Source organism: Stenella coeruleoalba, assembly GCF_951394435.1.
Source record: "Stenella coeruleoalba genome assembly, chromosome: 4".
Classification (NCBI taxonomy): Eukaryota; Metazoa; Chordata; class Mammalia; order Artiodactyla; family Delphinidae; genus Stenella; species Stenella coeruleoalba.
The window spans coordinates 5,248,413-5,273,455 of NC_137149.1; the positions used below are offsets into that span (position 1 = coordinate 5,248,413).

Sequence of the window (25,043 nt, forward strand, 5' to 3'; positions counted from 1 at the left end):
ATCTTTTTACTGTAAGTTTAAATGGCTATATCATATTAATTGTGTGTGTGCCACAGTAACGAATTCCCTTTTGTTTGGACATTTATCGGAGCGTCCTTATTTTTACTCACCTGTTTGGTTTCTTCCTTAAAATGAATTCCTAGAAATGGAATTGCTGGGTCAAAGATATGCATGTCTAGGTACACACTACTGTACATAGAATAAGCAACAAGGTCCTGTATAGCACAGGGAACTATATTCAATACCTTGTAATAACCTGTAATGGAAAAGAATCTGAAAAAGGATATATATGTGCGGGTGTGTATACCTGAATCACTTTGCTGTACACCAGAAACTGACACAACATTGCAAATCAACTATACTTCAGTAAAAAAGAGACACGCATGTTTAAATTATGTGCTACTGCTTTCCAGAAGGGCTTGTCTTGATTTAGATAGAGGGCGTATGAGAATGTGCATTTTCTTAGGCACCTGTCGGTATTTGTATTGTCCGTATTCTTAATCTTTGCCAGTCTCTTGGTAATCTCACTCAGCCTCATGGCCTTGAATTCCATCTCTCTGCTGATGATTCCCAAATGTCCATCTCCAGTTCAGGGAGGGAAGGGAGCATGGGAACGTACCTTGTAGATCCAGCTGACTCTTTGACATCTCCACTTAGATTCTTAGTATCTAAGAATATTCTTAGTCTAAGAATATTCTAGTATCCTTTCTGTTGCCAAAAACCTTGATGCCACCTTTGACTCATCGCTCAGACATTCAATCCTTTGCTGTCACATGGCCCAAGTCACTGATATCTCTCACCTGGATTAATGCAATAGTCCCCGAACAGGTTGTCTTACTTCCAGGACAGTCTAGTCTTCACGTGGAAGCCAGAATGATTCTGAGAAGTTGTGAGATAACATCACCCCCTAGTCAAGACCCTCCAATGCCATCCCATCTCATTCATAGTAAAAAGCCTGAATCCTTGCAGTGGCCCACAGGGCCTGGGCGATATTGACCACTCCCACCTATGTCCACTCTTACCCTTGTCTTCTCCCCCTCTGGCCACATTGGTCTCTTTGCTTGCAGATCAAAGCCTCAGGATTTCACAGTGGCTCAAACTCTGCCCGGATCACTAGCCTGGCTTGCTAGAGAGACCTTCCCTGATGATCCTACTTAAAATGCCACCTGTCCCATCCTTAGTAGCCTTCGTCCCCCTTTCCAGCTTAATTTTATTTCATATTTCATTTTATTTTATTGCTTATCTGGACCCAGTGGAATGTACATGTCCCAAGGATAGAACTTTTTTTTCCCTGTTTTCTTTATTCCTGGATCCTCAGCTCTTAGCATAATGCTTGTCACATAATGGTCACTTGACAAACATTTTTTTAAAAATTTTATTATTATTTTATTTATTTATTTTTGGCTGTGTTGGGTCTTTGTTGCTGTGTGCGGGCTTTCTCTAGTTGCGGCGAGCAGGGGCTACTCTTCGTTGTGGTGACCGGGCTTCTCATTGCAGTGGCTTCTCGTTGCAGAGCACAGGCTCTAGGCGCCCGGGCTTCAGGAGTTGTGGCTTGTGGGCTCTAGAGCACAGGCTCAGTAGCTGTGGCTCACGGGCTTAGTTGCTCTGCGGCATGTGGGGATCTTCCCTGACTGGGGCTCGAACCCGTGTCCCCTGCATTGGCAGGTGGATTCTTAACCACTGTGGCACCAGGGAAGCCCGACAAACATTTTTTGAGGAAATAAAGGAATGAATCTGATAGGTAAGAAATTAAACCTCATTTTTATTTGCATTTTTGATTACTAGTGGGTGAAATTTTAATAATTTTACTTGTACAGAAGGCGTTTCTTAGCTTAATAATCAGTTCACAAAGCATGAAGAAAAAAAATGGTAGTTTGATTACAAATTTAAAACATCTGTGTGGAAAAACATCCCTACCACAAACGGGACTGAAAAACAGGAAAGCTACTCGCAATACCTATTTCAGAAAGAAAGGTCAATAGCCCTAATACACAAAGAGTGCTTACAAATCAATAAAAAAGATGAACCCTATAAGAGAAAAATGAAGGTGAACTGGCCATTCATAAACAAGAAATGTGAAGAAGGTATCTGGAAAATGTTCATAATCACTTCATTTTTTCTTACATGTGCCTGCTTTGAGCCAGAGAGAATTTTTATTTCCTCTTGCTTCGAATGTCATCTTCCCTGAATTTAATTTCCAAGAAACTTTCATACCTTCTCTGACAACCACAGTGGATTTCCAGCTGTTTTTCCCAGAGCAAATAGAACCCCGTATCCTGTCTCCCTGTTCTATAATCACCTTCCCCCCTTTCCCCTCCTTAACCTCCAAAATACTCTATTATCATGGGCAACACTCCCCAGAGCTCTACGTCTGGCTACAATGCTTGCCTTCACCATCAAGAAAGAATTGGAATGTGAGGACTGACACCATGCTTATATACTGAGTAGCAGTGCTATTACAAATATTTTTGAATCACACAAAATGTACAGATTTGCTATTTCAACAACGATAAAGACCTGCTCGACTTGCATAGCATTTAATGAACAAACGTGCCAGGAATGCTGACTGACACTGTTTGGCTATCGAGTTTCCCAAGATTATTTTGCACAGTTTGTAAACTTAGGCTCTGAAATTATTTTTCTTTCATGCAGGCCAAGTGCAGCGCCCTTGTCTCACTTTGGAAAAAGCGTTGTGTCTTATCTTCAACTATGTATCTCCAAAGACAAGGAGAGAGGAAATAAGAGAGAATCCCTAACCAGGAAACGCAGGAGTGGAAACGGCTAGCAAGCAGAATGAGCATACACGACGAAACAAAGATGGTTTGGAGACTTTGATAAGGAGAGAATCCTCTGCAGACACCCACTCTCCACTCTAACTGGACCACCCCAAAATTCCCAGAGGAGTGTGGTAAACAGAGGAGCACTGCCATCCCCTTCTCCCCACCCCATGTCCACGTCTAATCCCCAGAACCAGCGGATATGGTATTTTGCACGGCAATGGGGACTTTGCAGATGTGATCAAATTAAGCATCTTCAGATGGGAGAGATTATCCTGGATAAGCCTGGTGGATCCAATCCAATCACAAGGGTCTTTTTAAGTGAAAGACGAAGGCCAGAGAGTCAGAAGCAGAAAATCAGAGATGGGAGTGATGCAGTTGCTGGCCGGGGCCCGCAGACCAAGGCATGCAGGCGGCCTCTAGACGGTGGAAACGCAAGGAGACATTCTCCTTTTGAACCTCTGGAAGGAACACAGCTCTGCAACACCTGTGTGAGCCCTGTAAGACCTCTTTTGGACTTCTGACCTCTTGAACTGTAAGATAATAAATTTGTGTTTTTTCAAGCTACTGAATTCGCTGTAATTTGTTACAGCAGGAAGAGGACATTGATACAAAGAGGATAAATCTTTTGTCATTTCGCTGCTAATGCTCATCTTTAATGTCAACTTGGAATATCTGGAAGGTGTGATGGGAAGTAGGGCCCCTCTCGGGAGCGCCTTCCATTCGAGGTCACATCCTGAGGTCCATGGGTCTTGGGTCTAGCTGCATAGCAGAAGCACCTGTGGACCTTTGAAAAACCACGGATGCCCAGCTCTTCCCCATACCTACTGAATCGCGTTTGCCAGCAATGGGGGTCTAGTCTTGAGTCCTTTATTCTTCGGCTCCAGAGGTGACAGTGACACTAGGAAACAGGGTCTCCGGTAGTTAGTTGCACTGCGGCCCAAACCGTCTCAGCCCACAAGACAGCCCTTCCCAAAGGGGCGCCCTCCAGCTGGACAGAAAATCCACTGTCCTCGCCCCATTGCCAGCTCAGAACAGCCCAGGCCAACCTGCCGAAGCACTTCCCACCTAAACTCCTCCCTACAGCCCACGGGGAGGAACTGATGGTGAGGGATGCTGGTTGCTGTTGCCTCAGGGAGATCCAACGATGATGTTTTCTCCATCTTCGGTGCCTGGCTCTGCATTACATGGTTAGTTTTGTTTTTCTTTTTCTTATTTTCTCTTTCCTTTTTAAGAAAAGAAATGAGAAAGAACAGAAGAGAAGAGAGTGTAGGTACCTAAAAATGTTACTTTGTAGGAGAAATCGGATGGTACTCCTTTTTAAAAAATTTGAAAAAAAATTTATTGAAATATAGTTGATTTACAATGTAGTGTTAGTTTCAGGTATACAGCAAAGTGACTCAGTTATACGTATATATCTATATAGATATATATATTCATTTTTTACATTCTCTTCCACTATAGGTTATTGCAAGGTATTGAGTATAGTTCCCTGTGCTATACAGTAGGTCCTTGTTGGTTATCTACTTTATATGTAGTAGTGTGTATATGTTAATCCCAAACTCCTAATTTATCCCCCCCCCCGCCCCGTTTGGTAACCATAAATTTGTTTTCTGTGTCTGTGAGTCTATTTCTGTTTTATAAATAAGTTCATTTGTATCTTTGTTTTAGATTCCACATATAAGCGATATCATTGATATTTGTCTCTCTCTGACTTGCTTCGCTTAGTATGATAATCTCTAGGTCCATCCGTGTTGCTGCGAATGGCATTATTTCATTCTTTTTTACGGCTGAGTAATATTCCGTAACATATATATGTACCACATCTTTATCCACTCACCTGTCGATGGACATTTAGGTTGCTTTCTAGTCGTCACTCCTTAGGCTTAGTCCAGGACAGACACATGGAAAGAATGGTGACAGAAGTTAGCTCTGCCCTGGTTGAGCATACGGCATATATGTACCTACACCTGACGGCCCCCCAGCCCGACCCTGCCAGTGGGAGCCTGGGGTCCGGGGCTGAGGATGGAAAGACAGGCTCCAGGGGCAAAACGAGGCTGTTCAGGCCACCCCTCAGGCCCCCGAAGATGCTGGGCCCAACGAACTGCTATCCAGTCGGCAAGCAGCTGGGGTCTGCCCCCTGAACCCATTCCTGGTACCCCTGGAGCTTCTGGGCTGGGTGGCCACCCCTGCAAGGTGAGGGGCCTGGCAGGCAGAGGACAGACAGACATTGGTGTTCTGTATCCCATGTCCTATAACTGTCCTATAACTGTGAATATTTTTTTGCCAGTCTCCCTGGCAAAAAAAGAAAAAAAAAAAAGTTGGCTTCCCGTGCTCTTATATGACGTCACACTCATGCATGATGTCATTGTTCTAAAATTAGTTACAGAGAAGGAAGATAGAGAGTTGGGTAGATAATTAAGTCCTAAATAAATCGACCCCTCCCTATTTCGAAGATTCTGAGGTTTGACCTGAAGAGGAGAGTGCTTTTTCTTCTCCGTGAATGCCCAGGGGCGGGGAAGTACAGGGCGATTTTGTGGCTTCCAGGAGCTCTGGGTTCCAGAGGGGAACCCAAGAAGGGAGAGTGGAGATGCCACGCTGGTGCCTGCAGGGAGGGGGCAGAGAGGGGGTTTCTGGATGAGTTAAGGGTCATGGGGTTATTGATAGTGTCTGGCCAGGGGACAACGGGGCTTATTAGGTTTCCAGAATTGATCCAAGCAGTAGATGTGTCTAAGGATGTCTCAGAAACAAGATGCTGGAAATGTAGGGGGAGGAAAAATAATCTTCGGATTTTCTTTGATTCAGGAAAGAGGCCAACTGAAACCTTTCTCCTGGGTTTGTAACTCACGTTTTCATGACACCAAAAGCTTTTCTAGACTATTATTTTTTCCTTGATGCAAAACTCTAATTCTTGGACAAGTCTTTAAAGAAGGAGAGACATGGAAAAGAAAGTGTGGATTTTCTTGGAAGCTCCCAAGATAGGTTCCTTATCAAAGTGGATAAATGTGTTATTCTCATTTTCTTCCTTGAGGAAAGCATTATTTATTTGCAGGAGAAAAGGACACGTTTGTTGGTTGATGGTTCTGTTACCATGGAAACATATAAATTTTAAAAATAAGAAGAATGTTTTAATATATGAATTTGTGGATCTCAGACACCAGCCTCCTTTTCCCTTGAGCTATGGCACGGCAGAATGAAGACACAGCCCTGACCGGAGGCAAACACAAACCCTCCCTTTCTCTCCTGCCTCACAGATTGGCCAGAAATGCATTTTAAACACACACGCTTTCAACGTGAGTAGGTTGCCTTGGGTGCATATAGAAAAATCTTCAGGCTCCACGTGGGCTTTGCAAATCTTTGCACATTGCCTGTGGGACTTGGTTGAATAGATACATAGAGAGAAGTCATTGGAATCGCTGACGGACCACTGTCAAGGTTTCCAAGTGTATGCTTTATTCAGTCCTCTAGATGTAATTAGCTCCTCTCTGCCTTCCTTGTGGGTGTGATGTGGTGGAAATTGGGATGGTGTTAAGATATTAAAAAGCTTAATTAAAGTAACCTCAGTGTTATTTTGAGCTCATGTCTAAACATCCCACTGCATTCACTTGTTTGGAGAGACTGTATCCTGTAGAAGGGGGAGCTTACCATGGCACTGAGGAGGCTTTGGAATCAGGCGTGACCTGGTTCTCGATTCTTCCTCTCCCTCTAACTAGTTTGATCACCTGGGGCAGGTGACATCTATTTAAGCCTCGATTTCATCGTCTGAAAAATGGGGATAATCTTGCATCGCAGTGATTTTCTATACATGTAAAGAGATCATACTGTCTGTATAAGGTGCCTAGCATCTTGCTGAGCTCTCAGTGAGTCCTTGGTATAGCGTGGCTGTGATTATAACCATCACTGAAATATACCAAATGTGTCAGGTGCTTCATAACGCTTCCCGTGGAAGGGGGGCGCCCTTCTGTGGGTTCACAGGGCTTCCCCATTCCTCAGAGAAGACCCCCCAAATCCCTGCTCTTTTGTTTACAGTTCTATTGGAAGCTAAACACCATCACGTTTCACTTTGCCAGTGTAAATTTGAAACTATTTCACAGAATTCTCCTTAATAAATGCATTTGTCTCTTTTTTATTTATCCAAGCAATATTTCTTGAGGACCCATTCTATGCCAGGCCCTGTGCTAGGTGCTGGGGATAAAAGGATGAATGAGATAGAAATGGCTTCTGCTCTCACGGATATTGCAGGGTAGTGGGGACGAAAAAATGCCAGTGAACAGGCAGTTACAAGGCAATGAATGAATCGAGGGCTCTGTCGGGAGAAGGGCGCTGCTGGAGAATTTTCCTGGGGCACCTAACTCAGGGTTCGGAGGGCTATCTCTGGACTGGGATCATTTTTAGAACCATCTCAGAGCTGGAGGTCTTTTCTGGGGCCCTTCTCACCCTGCTGGTGCAGCCCTGAATTGCTAGAGTTCATTCATTTATGCCTTCATTCATTCATTCATGCATTCATTCATTCACTCAGTGTTCATCAGTGCCTGTTAGTTGCCAGGCTTTGTGCCAAGCGCCGGGAAAACCACGTGAGTAAAACAGACGCCGTCCCTTCCTTTACCAAGCTGATGGGGTCAGCGGAAAGTGGGATGGTCTAGAAATAAACAGCAGTACCCAGGATGGAGAGTGAAGGGAGCTGAGATCATCCGGCAGGTGGACTTCATCTCTCCAGGGGAGGGGTTTGGGCCCAGAGCTGACACCTGAGGGGGAACAGAATTCAGCTGGGGTGAGGGGAGAGGCGACGGCCGGGCGTCCCAGGCCGAGGGAGCGGCATGGCGTGTGGGAAGGTCCCGAGGTGAAGGAGAGCCTAGCCCTCGGAGGGATGGGCAGAAGGTGAGACGTGCCGGAGGGCGGATTGGGGGAGCCCTAGACCTGGGAGGGGAGACTAGACCTGGGCGGCCCTAGACCTGGGAGGGGAGACCAGACCTGTGCGGCCCTGGGCCTGGGAGGGGAGACTAGACCTGGGCGGCCCTGGGCCTGGGAGGGGAGACTAGACCTGGGCGGCCCTGGGTCTGGGAGGGGAGACTAGACCTGGGCGGCCCTGGGCCTGGGAGGGGAGACTAGACCTGGGCGGCCCTGGACCTGGGAGGGGAGACTAGACCTGGGCGGCCCTGGGCCTGGGAGGGGAGACTAGACCTGGGCGGCCCTGGCCCAAGGAAGGCATTCCTCTCCTTCCGAGCCTTTGGGGCTGGGCGGACTTGATTCCTGGTGAGCCCTTCCCATCCCCACCGCCTCTTCAGTTCTTCTCCGGTTCTCAGTTTGGTAGGGAACGAGTGAGGCTTTCTCCAGGAATTTCGGGTTCTCCTTCCTGGAGGATGCTGTGATGTGTTGCCCATCTGCCCCTCCAGGAGTGAAAGACTTATTTTCCCAACTGCCCAGATGCTGCTGACAGACAGCTCAGCTTTCCGCTTCCTCTGGGGACTGCTTGGGCTCTAGATCTGCCTTGCCCACTTTCAGGGTGGTCCACAGCCCCTGACTGAGGGCTACAGGAGTGTAAAGGCCTGACCCCCTCATCCCAACTTGGGAGAACTCTGAAGGGTCATCCCAGCTTCCCAGCTCCAGGGCTCCCTGAGGGGGTGGCTGAGGTCCTCATTGGGCCGCACTGCTGCCCAGTGTCTTCCTCTGCCCTCTCATGCTTCCTCCCCCCCCCACCCTTTGTACGGGTGGTGTTCCCCAGGGTGCCCCTTAACCAGCGTTCTCCCTCAAAGTTGCCTTCCCTGGGAACCTAACTTGGGATACCCTTAAAATTCACCCCGTGAGAACAGAGTACAGATATATGGACATCACTTAATAAAAACAGACCGATTCCTAGGAAAGCGAGGATTCGGTTATAACTTGACAGAATTTCTCAAGGAGGAGGAGGGTTGTTCAGTCACAGGTAGAGAGAGCAAAGGGGCTCACAGAGATCTCCTCACCTCAAAGGCTCGTCCAAGCGAGAGGAAACCTCCGGCAGTCGAATTCAGGCCTGATTCACGAGGCTGTCCCTAGTGTGGAACTCGGTCCTGCATAAGCCATCATCATGAGATGCCTCGAAAGCTGCATCTCAGGACGTATATTCTGATTCCACGTTCGCCCCCTACTGGTTACGGGCTGAGTTGCCTATGGGTCAGCAGAAAAGGGAGACTGAGGTGGACAGTCTTCACGTGGCAGGTCAATTTTTATTGGACATTAATGCTTTGGGATTCCGGTTTTATACATGATTGCTCTTCCTCGACTACCTCTGAGATAGACCGGCGTCCACTCTTTGTGTAGTGAAGTGTCTCTTTGGAGACAGTCGTCTGACCGTTCCCTGGAGGCCACACACTAACTCGCTGCGCTCTGAATAAGCTGGCTTTTTTTCCTTTAAAAATCCACACCCATATTTCTGGAATCCGTTGGGACCGATCCATCCTTTGCATGATAGGCTTGAAAGTCACCTGGCTGGCTTTTACCAGACTCATGAATGAAAGGTGTCTTAAGTATTGTTTATGTGCAGGGGAGGTGGCTGGCATAATCTAATGGATCTTCTCTAAGTTTTTGGGGGGTGGTGGTGTAAGAAGACGTTTAGAGCAATCAGCATATCAGAGTGATGGGTGAGGGGTGAAGGGCCAGTGAAGCTGGGCTTGAATTCTAGATCTGCCATTGAGTAGCTGTGTGGCTTGCTAAGATTCCTTTCCCGCTCTGTGCTGCGACTTCCTCATAGGTTGTTGGGAAAAAGAAAGTGCTCAGAGTGCTGCCTGGCACCTGAAAGCACTCCCTGTGTGAAAACTACTCTTATTATAGAAAAAAGGCACCACGATAACCATTCATATTGCAGCCGTTTCCACGGCGCTCCAGAAGCTTTGTTTCAGGCGGCTTGTATGCTTTTCAAGTGCTATAATAAATAAAACTTGGATGCTCCCACCCCAAATAGATTTTCAAGGTCTCTTAGGATGCAAAGCAGTAAGGCAGATCTCTTAACGCGTCCCCGGGTCGGAGAGTCAGGTCTGACGGAAGGGCCGGAGCGGTGGTGTCTATGATTGTCGGTCGCCGTCAGCTGGGAGGACCTCTGCAAATGTGCAAACGTGTTAAATCTGTGGCATGTGGCGTCATTTTCCTCTCCCTCTCTCCCCAGTTGCGTTTTTTTAAAGTAATGCACTTAATTTTCATGAGCGTTTTAAGCCCAAATTAGATCTTATGTTGTAAACACTGAAGAAGCTGAGAAAGATCTTGTTAACAAAAGCAAATTACCAAACTCCCAGAAATCGGAATCAGACCCACAGAATTCAGACTTAGACGAAGTCTGTGCCCACCAAATTCATCCCGGTTCATTTCTGCAGGATTAAAGTGGATGCAGGCGCTCTGAGCTGCCAGCAGATCTGTGACCGTGGTCTCTAATTGCAGCCGCCTTTAAACTTTGAGCAGGTCAGTGGAGGCACAGTGACGTCAGGGATCATTTGTCTCTTATGCATTTCTCTGGTGTAATATGTAATCCCTTGCGGAAAAGAGTCCTTGTCAGTGTCAGCTTCTTCCCAAATGTAATGGAACGAGGAACTGGTGATTCTTTACGTCTCTCTCTTTCGTCCTGCATAATGTGGGCCAAACGGACGAGCCCACCTCTGTTAAGGCGGCGATGGGGGCACTCGACCCAGAAATGATTCTGGGCTTGCTTTGTGCTGCGACAGGGCTCAGCTGTCAGATGCTCCTGAAATCTCGCCACACTATAGTAACGTGTGGAAGAGCCAGAGAGCTGTTTTCCACTTGGCATTTTAAGTCCTACTTTCTCTGCTCACTCTTGAGAGAGCTAAGCACCTCCGCCGGGGTGGAGTAAAGAGATCTGAAGGAGTAATGGTGCTGTCTTGAGATGCAGGAGCCAGGGAGCGTGAAGAACTAGTTGCTCTGTGTCTGAACGTGTCAGAAGTCCTCTGCTAAAGTGCAGAGGGTCAGGTGGTCAGCAGAGGTTGATAGGAAAACACACACGCAGAGCAGGTGTCGAGCACAGCCCTGCCCTCGACGTTGCAGGTGTGCAGAAAGCACAGGGTTTCTACCCTCTTGACTTTATAGTCTGTTGCCTTTGCCTCCCCCGCTTTTTCCCTCCCTCCCCACCCCAGGCTGTTTGTAGACTTGAAGCGCCGAGGGATGGGGATGCTTCCAATAGAAAGGATGTGGGGAACCTTAGTCAGGCGGTGCCAGGAATTCCTCCCCTCTCCCTGCCCACTATCCAGGGTCGCCTCGCTGTACACCCATCCGTGGGAACTCCGTTTGGGGATACGGCAGAACCAGGCAGAATGAACCCATGTGTGAACGTGAGTCTGTACATCCCAGCTCCTTCCTCCCAGGGGGGAGGAGGGGCTCTCTGGACTCAGCTGCCCCCTCTCCTCAGCATCCTTTATCTCTCTCAAGGCTGCATTGCACAAGTGCCTCCTCCTGTTCTGAAATCCATTTACCTCCATTTTCTCTTCCTGAGTCCCTCCCTCCCTCCAGTTTCCTTTCTTTTGTAATCATTATATAACTCAGGTAGACAAATAGCCCACATGTAAGCTATTATGTAAGTAAAGATGAGAGTCGACTGAAAAGGTCAGCGATTGTGGAGAAATTAATGGGCAAAGCTTCAAGGAGGCGGTGGACCTTGGGCTTCTTTTATTTTTTTTAATTTATTTATTTTGAAGGTGACCTTCATTTTATTTATTTTTTTAATTTTAAGTTTTTAAAATGAAGTATAGTTGATTTACAGTGTTGTGTTAGGTGTACAGCAAAGTGACTCAGTTATACACACACACACACACACACACACATATTCTGGGAGGGATGGAGTGTGTATATATATATATGTATATATATATATATATATATATATATATATATATATACACATATATATTCTGGGAGGGATGGGGTGTATATATCTATTACATACATACTCTGGGAGGGATGGGGTTGGCTGATGGAAGGAGGAAGAATATCCTGTGTTGACAAAGATGGTCCAGGGTTATAGTCCCAGAGGTCTGGGGTTGTATCTTGGCCTCCACGTTCGTTTAGCTCTGTGGTGTTGGCAACATTACTCCAGCTCTCTGAGACTCAGGCTTCTCTCCTGTAAGATGGGTATAATCATACCTGGCTTCCATTGTTGTGGGATAAGTGAACAAACACATAATTAAAACTCTATTACGAGCCAAGAAGGATGCAAACAGAATAATGGTGTCGGTGGTTTCCACAGAGTGGTCAGAGGAGGTTCCTAGGATGTGGGAATGTCATCACAGCTCCTGGCAGGGAGTAAAATGAGCTCTTGGTAGATGATTGTCTCTCAGGGACACTTGCACGAGGATGGGAGAATTAGGGAAGGGCTGTGGGAGAAGAGCACATCTGGTAGCAAGGGGGACTGTTGTAGCAGTGGACTCTCCTTTCCCATCATGCCCTTTTTCTTCTAGAAGAGGTTCTAGAACCTTCTTCTAGGTTCACGTATAGCTTCAGGTGGAGGAAGAGGAGGAATTTGTTGGTTCACCACGTGTCCTTGGCCGGAACGCCCTCTCTACTCCATCAGCGTGCCGCCCACCATTGTGACGAGGTGGACAGAGTGCCCGTCAAGCATCTCGACCTTGGAAGGAACGCAGCCAGTGCGGTGGCAATATTAACAACATGGTTACTGGGCTTTGGATTCACGGAGTGTTTTCTCTCAAGTGCTCAGAGGAGAGGTGGTCCCAGGGTTTGTCATTATTGCCTCTTGGGAGAGAAAGAGGAACACCAAGGCACTGAAGGCATTTGCTAGAAATTTCACGGCTGGAATCAGCCAGGCCTTTCACGTGGGTTCTTGTCGCCAGTTCAGGACGTGAACCACTGGGCTGTTGGCTTTAGGTGCCTCCTTCATGCCACCTCCTTCTCTTCTGGCTACTTCGTGCTCATCCTCTCCAGGCTCAGCCAGCCCACAGCCCGGAGGTCCTGTCTGGGCTTGTCAGCTCCCCACCAGGGTTAGACAGGGCTGCACTCTCTTCTTAGGATAGTCAGACGACTGGGAAGCGAGATGGAGAGATTTTCTTTTTTTGTTTTTTTTGCAGTACGCGGGTCTCTCACTGTTGTGGCCTCTCCCGTTGCGGAGCACAGGCTCCGGACGCGCAGGCTCAGCGGCCATGGCTCACGGGCCCAGCCGCTCCGCGGCATGTGGGATCCTCCCGGACCGGGGCACGAACCCGTGTCCCCTGCATCGGCAGGCGGACTCTCAACCACTGCGCCACCAGGGAAGCCCGAGAGATTTTCTTGACATGGTAAAGAAAGCCGCAGCTTCTTAACCATGAAATTAACACGAGGAGGTCAGAGGTCAGACACTTTAAGAGGCCAATGTCTGGTTTAGCCCAGGCTAAAACCAAAGACAACTTATGGTTCAAAAGGTAGGGAAGATGTAGTTTTCGGAAGGTTCAGGGGAACCAGAGTGGGAAAGGGTGAGCATCCAGGATTTCCCACTGGATTTCCTTTCTTTAAAACCATGTTTAGAAATTGAAGTATAGTAAATTTACAATGTTGTGTCAGTTTCCGGTGTACAGCAAGGTGATTCAGTTATGCGCACACACACACACACACACACACACGTATTCTTTTTCAGATTCTTTTCCATTATAGGCTATTACAAGATATCGAATATAGTTCCCTGTGCTATTCAGTCGGTCCTTGTTGTTTATCCGTTTTAGGTATGGTAGTGTGCATCTGTTAATCCCAAACTCCTAATTTCTCCCTCCCCCCTACTTCCCCTTTGGGAACCACAAGTTTGTTTTCCATGTGAGTCTCTTTCTGTTTTTCCACTGGATTTCCTGAGAGACCTTGTACGAGGTGGATGAGTTCCCTGGTCAGAAGCAGATGCGGCAAATGTCAAAAGACCAGTGCGGGGCACCTGGGGCCTCGGGAGCCTCAGGTGAAAGGTGGAAGGGCAGATCCAAGGGTCGCTCAGCGGGTGATTATTATTTTTGCATTCGGTTAAAAATCGACAAACTAATTGCTGAGCCCATTGTTGGAAAACCGGCAACCCATTAGAGATGATTGTAAGCAATTTCTCTCTATTATTCCTAATGAGATGGACACGGCCTCCTCTTCTGTACTTACTGCTTCGAGAGAAAGGAGGGTTTTCTCTCCCTCAGAGCTGGAGAGCGTCTGCTGCACCAGACCTACTCTGGGCTGAGTGCAGGATGCAGCTCTCTCCCTCCTTCCCCACCTGAGCCCCAAGACAGATGATTTGTTTGCTGGTTGCTCGAGTGAATCTCTCACTGCCTCTTCATTTTCCACCTTCTCTCCCTTCCAAAAACTCCCTTCTTACTCCTGGCCAGCTCTCAAGACACCATTAATCTAAAAACCAAGAAAACAAAACTGGATAGGAAAACAAAAGTCAAACTGTTTGGGAAGTGAAACTTTACTGAAAACCAAAGGTTGTAGGAGTTTAATGTTTCAGTGGGGCTTGGGAAGGACCAAAATAGTCTTTAAAAAACACTGAAGATTATTTCCCACTTTCAAATATCAGAGTAAGTACTTGTGCCCCAGTGGAGTGTCCAGGATCTTGATTATAAAAGAGAAAGGTGGGACTTCCCTGGCGGTCCAGTGGTTAGGACTTTGCCTTCCAATGCAGGCGGTGCGGGTTCAATCCCTGGTCGGGGAGCTAAGATCCCACCTGCCGCGTGGCCAAAAAACCGAAACCTAAAACAGAGGCAATATTGTAATAAATTCAATACAGACTTTAAAAATGGTCCACATCTGGTGGTGGTGTGATGAAGTGGGACATTGGGATTGACATATATACACTGATGTGTATAAAATGGATAGCTAATAAGAACCTGCTCTATAAAAAAATAAAATAAAATTCAAAAATTAAAAAAAATGGTCCACATCAAAAAAAAAAGAAATCTTTAATAAAAACAAAAAAGAGAGAGGTATCTGATAGCCCTTCACTCTGGGTTATTACCTCCCAGCCTTTTCTCCCTGAGCTAGCCTAGAGAGAGTCCATATTTACGAGTCCAGTTCAAAGACAGGGTTCCTCACGTCAAGTCAGACCCTGGTGTCCCCTCTTGGTGGGGGCGTGGCCGTCATCTTCCTCCTGTGGCAGGGACGTACGTGCTCTGTGATGTCTCCCCCTCGTGCTCATCCCTTCCATGGTCTTCTATGACTGGGATGCATGTACCCCTTCTGTTTTTAGCAACAGAATGAGTTCTTGTCCATCTGGTAGATATACAGGTAGGGAAGTCCATTTTAGTGGAGCTCTCTCCCTCATTTGAAAAAAAAAAAACCTGTTTCTACAGATTCACAGGCAAAGAAAACCAACTTGTGGTTCCCAAAGGGAAAGGAGGGAGAGGGATAAATTAAGGGTTTGGGATTAACAGATACATGCTACTATATATAAAATAGATAATCAACAAAGACCTACTGTATGGCAAAAGTTGACACAGCAGGATAAAGCAACTATACTCAAAAAAAAAACAAACGCACACCAAAAAACAAGGACCTACTGTATAGAACAGGGAACCATATTCAACATCTTATAATAACTTGTAACGGCAAAGAATATAAAAAAGAATGTGTGTGTGTGTGTAACGGAATCACTTCGCTCTACACCTGAAACTAACACAACATTGTAAAGCAACTATGCTTCAATAAAGCAAACCCACACACACACAAAGACCTATTTCTGGGTCGGTTGCCCACTCTTTGTTAATCGTGAAGATCAGAAGAAATGATAAAATCACCGGAAAACTGCCAAGTCAGTTTCCATGAGCAGATTTCGTCATTCCAGTGCTGTCTCTGATGAATCCTTAATCATTTTTACTTTAAAAAGTCAAATGTTCAGTGGTAATTTGTTTTTTCGCTGGTAGTCGGCACCTATAGCTATAAAGTATGGGTCAGATTCTAATTATGCCCAGGAATATGACCGACTTTGAATGTCTGGCCACTGCTGTGGTGTATTGTCAATTTTGGATACATAGAGAATGGTTGTCATCATTCCTTTCAGAAAGGGCTTGGAGACTCTGTTCTTATTGCCACTGAAACAAATGACCACAAACTTAGCAGCTTAAAAAAATCACGAATTTAGGGCTTCCCTGGTGGCGCAGTGGTTGAGAGTCCGCCTGCTGATGCAGGGGACATGGGTTCGTGCCCCGGTCTGGGAAGATCCCACATGCCGCGGAGCAGCTGGGCCCATGAGCCATGGCCGCTGAGCCTGCACGTCTGGATCCTGTGCTCCGTGATGGGAGAGGCCACAACAGTGAGAGGCCCGCGTACAGCAAAAAAAAAAAAAAAGAAAAAAAAATCACAAATTTAGTATTCTGTAGCTCTGGAGGTCTGAAGTCCAAAATGGGTCTCACGGGACAAAAATCAAGTGTCAGCAGGGCTGTGTTCCTGGAAGCACCCAGATTCCTTGGATGGGGGCCCCCTTCCATCTTCAAAGCCAACAAGTACATCACTCCTCCCTCTGCTTCCACCACGGCAGCTCCTTCTTTGAACAACTCCCCTGCCTCCCTCTTAGAAGGACCCTTGTAATTACATCGAATCCACCAGATAATCCAGGATAATCTTCCCAACTCAAGGTCCTGGACTTGATCATATCTGCAAAGTCCCTTTGCCATGTAAGATAACATATTCACAGATTCCAGGGTTTAGGATGTAGATAGTCTTGGCGGGCGGGGGAGGGGAGGCATTCTTTTGCCTATCGAAGGAGCAAAAAACAAAATCAGACCAGAAAATCTGTTTTTACAAATAAGCAATATTAATACAGTTTTGGATTCCTTTTTTTTTTTTTTAATCTTTGCTTGAAACAGTTGTGTTCAGTCTCCTACAGGCTTGAAAATGGCAAAAACATTGATCGAATTTCTGTTCGACTGTGCTCTTCATGATTTATTTCATGTGTGTGGAAGTATAGTCGTTTTGCAGGATGAAAAATTTACTTTCTAATCTTCTCTTAAAGGTCAGGTGGCAAAGGGAACTAGTTTTAAATGCAAGTTACCCACGTGGAGCAATTAAGGAGAGAGAGAAAGTGGTATAGATTTTAAGATGCGACATAGGCCGGATACACGTGGAGAATTGACAACGACGTTAGCTGACGTAGGAAAATTCAAATCCTACCTCTGGGAAAATACTTGGATTCATATATATTCATTGTAATTCATTTTAAAAAAGCCCTCTCTCTTCTAAACTGTTTTATCATTAAATTTGCAATTTGCTTCTCTTTGGAGCCAGACATAACCCCTAACAGCCAACCTCTGAGGTAAATTCTTGTCCTAGGCCTCTCGTTGCTGTCACTGGGTAGCTGTGACTTAGAAACCACTTCAGCAGATGTATTGAAATTCTATATTAAGCTAAAGGGTGCTCTGTAGTATTTGATCTCTCTCCCAGAACAAACAGACCTGACATGGCCCCAGTATCCCTCCTCAGAATAAACCAGAAGTTTCTCTTCTTTTTTTTTTTATCGAATGAAAGATTCTTTAAATTTTATAGTGCTTGACAATTTTCAAAAGTTTCACACACGTGATTTCATATAGTCCCATAATAACCCTTCTTTCCCCCCATCCCTATATTGCCCCTGCCCACTGGTAGCCACTAGTTTGTTCTCTATATCTGAGTCTGCTTCCGTTTTGTTTTATTCACTAGTTTGTTGTATTTTTTAGACTCCACAGCTAAGTGATATCATACAGTATTTGTCTTTCTCTGTCTGACTTATTTCACTTGGCACAATGTCCTCCAAGTCCATCCATGTTGCTGCAAATTTCATTCCTTTTTATGGCTGAGTAGTATTCCATCGTCTTTATCTATTCCTCTGTTGATGGACACTTAGGTTGCTTCCATACCTTGGCAGTTGTACATAGTACTGCTATGAACATTGGGGTGCATGTATCTTTTCGAATTAGAGTTTTCCTCTTTTCCGGATATATACCCAGGGGTGGAATTGCTGGATCATATGGTAACTCTATTTTTAGTTTTTTGTGAAACCTCCCCACCGTTTTCCACAGGGCTGCACCAATTTACATCCCTACCAACAGTGTATGATGGTTCCCTTTTCTCCACATCCTCCAAAAGGCTCTTTTTTAAAAAATTTTTATTTAATTTATTTGTTTTGGCTGCATTGGGTCTTTGTTGCTGCACCTGGGCTTTCTCTAGTTGCGGCGAGTGGGGGGCTACTCTTCATTGCGGTGCGCAGGTTTCTCATTGCGGTGGCTTCTCTTGTTGCGGATCACGGGCTCCAGGCACGCGGGCTTCAGTAGTTGTGGCATGTGGGCTCAGTAGCTGTGGCTGGTGGACTCTAAGGGCAGGCTCAGTAGTTGTGGTGCACGGGCTTAGTTGCTCTGCGGCATGTGGGATCTTCCTGGACCAGGGCTCGAACCCGCGTCCCCTGCATTGGCAGGCGGATTCTTAACCACTGCGCCACCAGGGAAGCCCAAGGCTCTTTTCTTAATGTCATTCATGCTCTTAGAACTTCCCCTGCAGCTGTTGCTCTTGGACATCAGCTTGACCGCTGTGGGTCTTTCTAGATTTCCCCATCAGGCTGCTCTCCCTGTGGTGTGAGTGTGAGGGAGATTCCTTTTCATGGTTGGCTTCTTTGGCTGCCCCGGCCTGGTGGAGCTGAGGCGCTGCCCTCCCCACACACGGGCTGTGAAACTTGGGGGACCTGGCTCTTTCTGCTGGTGGCCGACAGCCGGCTGAGGGGGATGGCCCACAGAGCTGGTAGACCGTCTTTAAGCCTCACACAGGTTCCCTGAGGCGAAGACACAGCTCTTCTCCACCTCTCGCTGCCCCCTTCTGTGGTTCATCGAGGGGAACATGAAATACAGCCCATTGGTACTGGCACCCGTCCAAGCACTACAGCCTGCAAGGAGATAGTCTGACTGGGCTGGCATCCCAGCCCGGGCTTGGCAGGACCAGAGCACACTCCATTTTCACCAAGCCCTGGAACCGGACCCAGGGACAAGCGGCCACGAAATGTGGACAGAGAGAGGCCGAGAACTGTGGCTCAGGGGGAAGGGAGGGAAGCAGGAGGTGGCACCAGGGCCAGCCATGCAGTTCAGAAGGGGTGAAAAATAGGGAGTGCTAGCATATATATATATTTTTATTTCCTTTTCTTTTTTGTTTGGTTTTGTCAGGTGTTCCTCTATGAGGGCAGAGAGCTGTGTGGTACTCAAGGCTGTCTTATCTTCTGATGTAGTGACTGTTTCTGCCTAATGAATCATTTCATGTGACTTCCGGATGGGGCTTTTAGAAAGAATGGCTTTAGGGTAAGAAGTACAGTTAGAAAGGATTACCAGCAACGACCAGATGGTATCTGTGATCTGGGTTGGCTGTTGTCATTGTCTACTGGTTGGAGAGTGCCTTGCGTGGCCAAGTGATACCCTTTAATTTTGTAGAAAATCAAGGAAATGTGTTCATTGATAGGTATCATTTTATTTATTTTTTTGGTTATTCTGTAGTTTTATAATGGTTGAGAATTCCTGAATAGGAAAATTTTCTTAATGGAAATTTAAAAAATTTTATTGAAATTTTACTCATTGGTTCTCAAAGTTTAGTATGCACATTTTACCAAGAAGCTTCTAGATCCTATACCCAGAGTTTCAGACTTAATAGAGCTTGAATGGGCCCCCCAGTTTGCATTTTTATCAATCTCCCAGATTATTTTGATGCAGGTGGTTGGAGTCATGGTTTGAGGAAAAAGGAGATCATATAATACTTGACCTTGGGTAATCGTGGAGGGAGGAGTTCTCCACTCAACCCCTCCTCACATGTTTTCATATGACATAATTTTCTCTAAGATAGCAGTTGTATTTTCATGCAGCACAGGAAGGCGGCTTCTGATAGTGTCGTGTGTCACCTGCATTGTTGTTTTCAGAGTTTTCGGTCTCAGGTTTACTCCCGCTGCAAAGATTGAAGGATGATCTGAAATCAGGTACATTTGTCTGGGAGCTGAATGTCTATCAGACTCAGGCATTGATTTCCTTGAGCTTGGGTTCTCAGGAAATGTCTTACCAGTGAGAATTCCAATCAGGATTCTAAAGGTTATATGAAATAGGCCTGATTTCTGAGCTTTCTCTGGGGAGATCACTTAATTTACAAGCAAAAAGGGAGAGAAATTCTCTCCTCACCACTGCTTGTTTTGTAATCACCACGCATTTCGTGTTTTAGAATAAAACGCTATGTTGATTACCGGTGTGAAGCAGGCTGAGCCAGAAAAAATCTCTGTGCAGAGGATCTTTATGAAAAGATAGCAAAATGAAATCTAGGGAGGTTTGCCTCGGAGAGTCTCCATTTCTACAGGTGCTCTTGCGTTGTTCTATCACCAGGGGGCAGCATTGCACTTCGGTTGGAAAATGGTCTCTGTGGCCAGCAGCCCTTAAAACGAAAATACATCCAAGTGAGCAAAGCTAAAAACCAGAACATTAGAGAGAACCAGAAAACCAACAACACAGAACCCAAACTCTCTTTGTTATAATGCGCCATCTTTGCTCTTCTTGGTGTACAGAGTTTGATATTGTAGTATTAAGGCTCTCCAGGGCATACCTTATCGGTTCATTAATACATACTTAGGGGTGGTGGAAAATGCAGTAAGATTATTTTTCCTTTTCTCACTTTTTGTTTGGCTCTCCCGTCTTTTCTCACTGTCCTTGTCTCGTGGAAAGCAGCTACCCGCCTACGTACTTCCCGCCAGGAAGAGACAGACCTGGCAGCTGGCTGTGCCTTGGCATTGCTGGTCTTTTTGTGGAGCTGGTAGATGTGTATAGAGCTGACTGGAAAGCTCTGTCCTCTCTCCTTCTTGGTGTAAAGTCAGGCTCACAATTTGCATGATTCTGGCAAGTTCCTGGGGGTCACAGTTACTTTCAGGCACCCACACAAGCACACCTTTATAGGAGTCAAGCCATCACTTTATAGGGAGTGATACAAAATAAATAGATGCTCAAATGTTGCATCTTTTAAATTGACTCATATTATTACTGGATAAAGCGTGGGTGGATTCAAAACAAATTTAACCATCGGCTTTAGGAATGTAAGTTCCACCAGTACGGGGATTGTGTCCCAAGTTCTTAGAATATGCCTGGCGTGGAAGGCACTCAATGAATTTGTTGAGTGAATGAATGAATTTAAACACATATGCCATGACGGCCCCTCCCCGCCTTCTGGCTTTGCTCTTGAGCAGTGATTCTCTCAGGGTACTGAGGCCAACTTCCGCACCTGCCTTGTCTTCCTTCCTTGTTCCAGCCTTTGTTTTGTTTCTGGGCTCATGGAATTCCAAGGGCTGAGGATTTCCTGAAGGAAAGTTCTGAAATTCATCCTCCAAGGATAACTATAAACCCCGAACATCTTTGTTTCTCTGAAATTTGCTTGTAATGTTACATACACTTACAGTGTGAATTCCACCGTTTTTGGAGGGGGATTGATAAAGACTAGGTTGGAAGGTGATTTTCTGTTTATGTCCTTCTCTAAGGAAGTCTATTTCACTTCTTCCTCCCTTTTCTTCTTTGCAAGAAACAGGCAGGTTGGGAAACTTGACTTTGAACAAGAGAAGAAGTGTGCACAGGACAGGGAATAGCAGGCACTGTGAAGATGAGTTACCCTCGTTGGAATCTAGCTTGACTGGGAAGGGTGAGACAGTTCAGTTATTTAATCACATCGGCGCTCTTGGCTTCCGAGGCCTTCAGTGCTGGGATAGCCCTCCCTTCCCACTTCATTTATATGAGGAACGAATCCTCACCTCTCTGCTCCCAGTTGGACCCTCGGGCAGAAGAGAAGGAGCGATCCATTTTGGGAGGAGATGTTCCCATCTCTGCATCCTCCCAGGGTGTGTCCCCGCAACTTCTCATTGCTTTCGGAGCCTTTCAGGCTGTGCTCCGTGTAGTGGATGCTTCTTCCCTCTCGCACGTAGCTTTCTTTTGGCTTGAGAATGGTTACCCAGTGAGGTACAGGTCAGAGCACGCCACTGGATCAGAATACACCAGGGCAGCACCGTCGCATAGGACCTGCTGTGCTGATAAAAATATTCTGTATCTGCTCTGTCCAACATGGCAGGCATTGGCCCAGGGCGGCTATTTGCATTTGAAATGTGGCTGGTGCAATAAATTTAAAAACCCGAACAAAAAGTTCGTTCGGGTTTTTCCATACTATCTTACAGAAAAACGCGAACAAAATTTGTGGCCAACCCAGTAGTTCCCTGGGGCCAGTGAAAGATGGCGCCCGCAATGCCCGGGGGAGACATTGCCTTTCCAGGAATGATTTTAGTTTTTATGATGGAGCGTGACTGTTTCGCGCTATGATACGGAAGGGATGGCGTGCACCCCAGTTCCTGTGTTACTGCTGTAGTTTTTTCACCACATCTCGCCGGGCCCTCTTGTTGCGTCTTGGCCCTGTCTCTCCTCATCGGCGGCCAAGGAGGGACAGGAGAATGGAGTTTTACATATTCTGCCATAGTTCCTTGTTTCCCCATGGGGTGAAAAACCTTCATCACCATGGAAACTGTGCTCTCTCAAAACAGAATGAGTTAGGCTGGCGTGTCTTCTCTAGACACTGGAGTCTTGCATCGCCATGGATTTCTGCCATGGTGACGCCTCCTACTTAGCGACCCAACCTGGAAGTCAAATGCTCTGTTTAGTGTAGGGTTTCAAAGTTGTTCAGAGATTTAACGCATATCTAAGACCCGTCGACAGCCTGTGTGTCAAGATATCTGAGCCCTTTAAAAAGAGTGCCTTAGGATCCAAATGTCCATGGTCCCCACTAGACCCAACAAGAAAGGGATAGGACATAAAATATCACGTAGGTAAGAATGGAAGAAAATGGCTGAGTCATCCAGGTTGAGGTGTGAAGTCACAATCAATGACGTCCGTCTTCCCCATCCTCCAGCATCCTACCCGACCCGTCAACTCGTTCTTTTCCTGCTGCCTCCACCATGCTGACACTCAGACCTGTGCACCTCACGCCCTACTCGCTACAATAATACAAACAGAGAAGAGAAAAAGTCTGAAGAAAGTCTCCTGGTTCCCGTGGTTAACACTTGCTAGTTAATTGGAGCCCTAACGTGGGTCTCTCAGGCGACAGAAGCAACAACCAGTCTGCCGTCGTACAAGCAAGCGCGTGCAGCCTAGTTGCTAACACCCCTGAAAAATGTCCCCAGGAATGCAGCTCACGGAGAGTGTTCTTTAAGCTCGATTTGTAAAAAGCCCATTTACTGCCTGACTTAGAGCTAAATCCCGTGGCAGAATGGAATTCGAGGCTCGCTGCCAGTGAACAGAAAACAGCTTGGGTACCAAACCGTGAGCCGGTGAGCGGCGGGGAAAGGAGGGATGTTAGAACAGAAGGCGCCCTGAAGTCAGAAAGGAAAGAAAGAAATCAAAACAGAGGGAACTGTCTGGAGGCCAAGTACGGAGAGGTTGTCCAGGAAAGTTGGGACGCAGAGAATAAAGGGTGAGAGAGGGAGAAGGAATGAGAGAGGAGACGTCACAGGAGAGAAAAGGAGGTAGGGGAAGGAAAAGAGACATCATCTGCATTGTTTTCTTGCTTTGTATCCTTAAAGAGATGAGGCTGAATATCGAGTCATGTCAGCAGACAACCAGACAGTAGCCAGTCCTCAGGCAAAACTGCTTCCCTGCCTAGGTCACGGGTACAGATAAACAAGGAAGCAAGCAAACCCCATCCTCATGTCCTTGTAATCTGTTCTTTCTGGACTGCATTTGCTTCTTTTTTAAATTGAAGTATAGTTAATTTACAATGTTGTGTTAGTTTCGCGTGTATAGCAAAGGGATTCAGTTATATGTATCCCTTTATATATATATATATATTCTTTTAATATATATATATTCTTTATATATATATGTATATATATATTGTTTTTCAGATTCTTATCCATTGTAGGTTATTACAAGATATTGAGTACAGTTCCCTGTGCTATACAGTAGGTCCTCATTGTTTATCTCTTTTATACATAGTAGTGTGTATATGTTAATTCCAACCTCCTAGTTTATCTCCCCCACCCCCCAAAATCCCCTACTTGGCAACCACAAGTCTGTTCTCTATGTCTGTGAGTCTGTTTCTGTTTCGTAAACAAGTTCATTTGTGTCATATTCTAGATTCCACATATAAGTGATAGCATATGGTATTTGTCTTTCTCTGTCTGACTTACTTCACTTAGAATGATAATCTCCAGGTCCATCCATGTTGCTGCAAATGGCATTATTTCATTCTTCTTCATGGCCGAGTAATATTCCATTGTATAGATGTACCACATCTTCTTTATCCGTTCATCGGTTGATGGACTTTTAGGTTGCTTCCATCTGCTTTTAATAGGAGGATTTTTTCCAATATAGTTGATTTCAAATCTCTTGGTGAAGAATTTGGACCGTGATGAGAAGGAGGGTTTCCCTTCAGCCAGCCCGCTTCTCTTAACCTCCTGTTAAAATGCAGTCCTTCTGCATTTTCTCCATAAACGAAGACACCATGACTGACTGATAGCCTAGTTTGTTGTTGCTATTGTTGCTGATTGTTCCAAGAAGACATGAGAGACCAGCAGGTGCTCTGCCTATAAGGCGAGGTCAGCCTGGTTATGTCAGCGCCCTCCGTGTTGTGCGTGCCTGAGACGGGAAGGACCCCAAGAGTTCTTTGAGTAGCCTTGTTGTGAAGCACAATTATTTATTGGCGGGGAGGGATTTATCCCATGATTTCAAGGATTGACGTGTTAAAATTTTCGACGGTGCCTGTCCTTGATCCCTCCTGGGCAAGAGACAAGTTAGAGAGTCTGACACCCTCGTGGGAATTCAAACACATCAGACTCACTGACAGGCAATCATGATTCTAATGAGGGCAGAAGAATTTAACTCCATAAAAGAAACCTATTAGAATTGACAGTACAAATGTAAACAGGTCCCCGATGAATTGTTTTGCTGGGCCTTCTTCCTCTGCTGCCGTATTTGCTGACAAGAGACCATCACCAAACGTGGAAGGCAGATGCCCAGGTTTATTCCAGCGGGACGGGATAGATGCGCACCTTTCACTTTAACCGGAGATGCGGTGCGACACACCCTATGCGTGGAAACCATGGACATGGTCCCTGGGAATGGTCCCATGGAAGTGGCATTTTTGCCTCTCTTTTTTTTTTTGGAGGAGAGGGTTCGATCTTTTAATGACTGGAAGTGGATACTGTTGGGGATTTGTGTGTGTGTGTGTGTGTGTGTGTGTGTGTGTGTGTGTGTGTCCTTTTCAAGAGATTCAGGCGGTAAAAGGAAGTCTTTAGTCAGAGGTTTGGTTTTCCCTTGAGACTCTTAACCAGTCATG

General features: G+C 46.1%; 1 long non-coding RNA gene across 1 annotated transcript in view; it reads left to right on the plus strand.

The window, feature by feature from the left end:
* The first annotated feature begins 3,875 nt into the window (after positions 1 to 3,875).
* Positions 3,876 to 25,043, plus strand: part of LOC307185809 — a 92,824-nt gene continuing 71,656 nt past the window's right edge. The window contains exon 1 of the long non-coding RNA XR_013828175.1: positions 3,876 to 3,967. This is a non-coding gene — a long non-coding RNA (uncharacterized lncRNA). The remainder of the gene's footprint in view (positions 3,968 to 25,043) is intronic.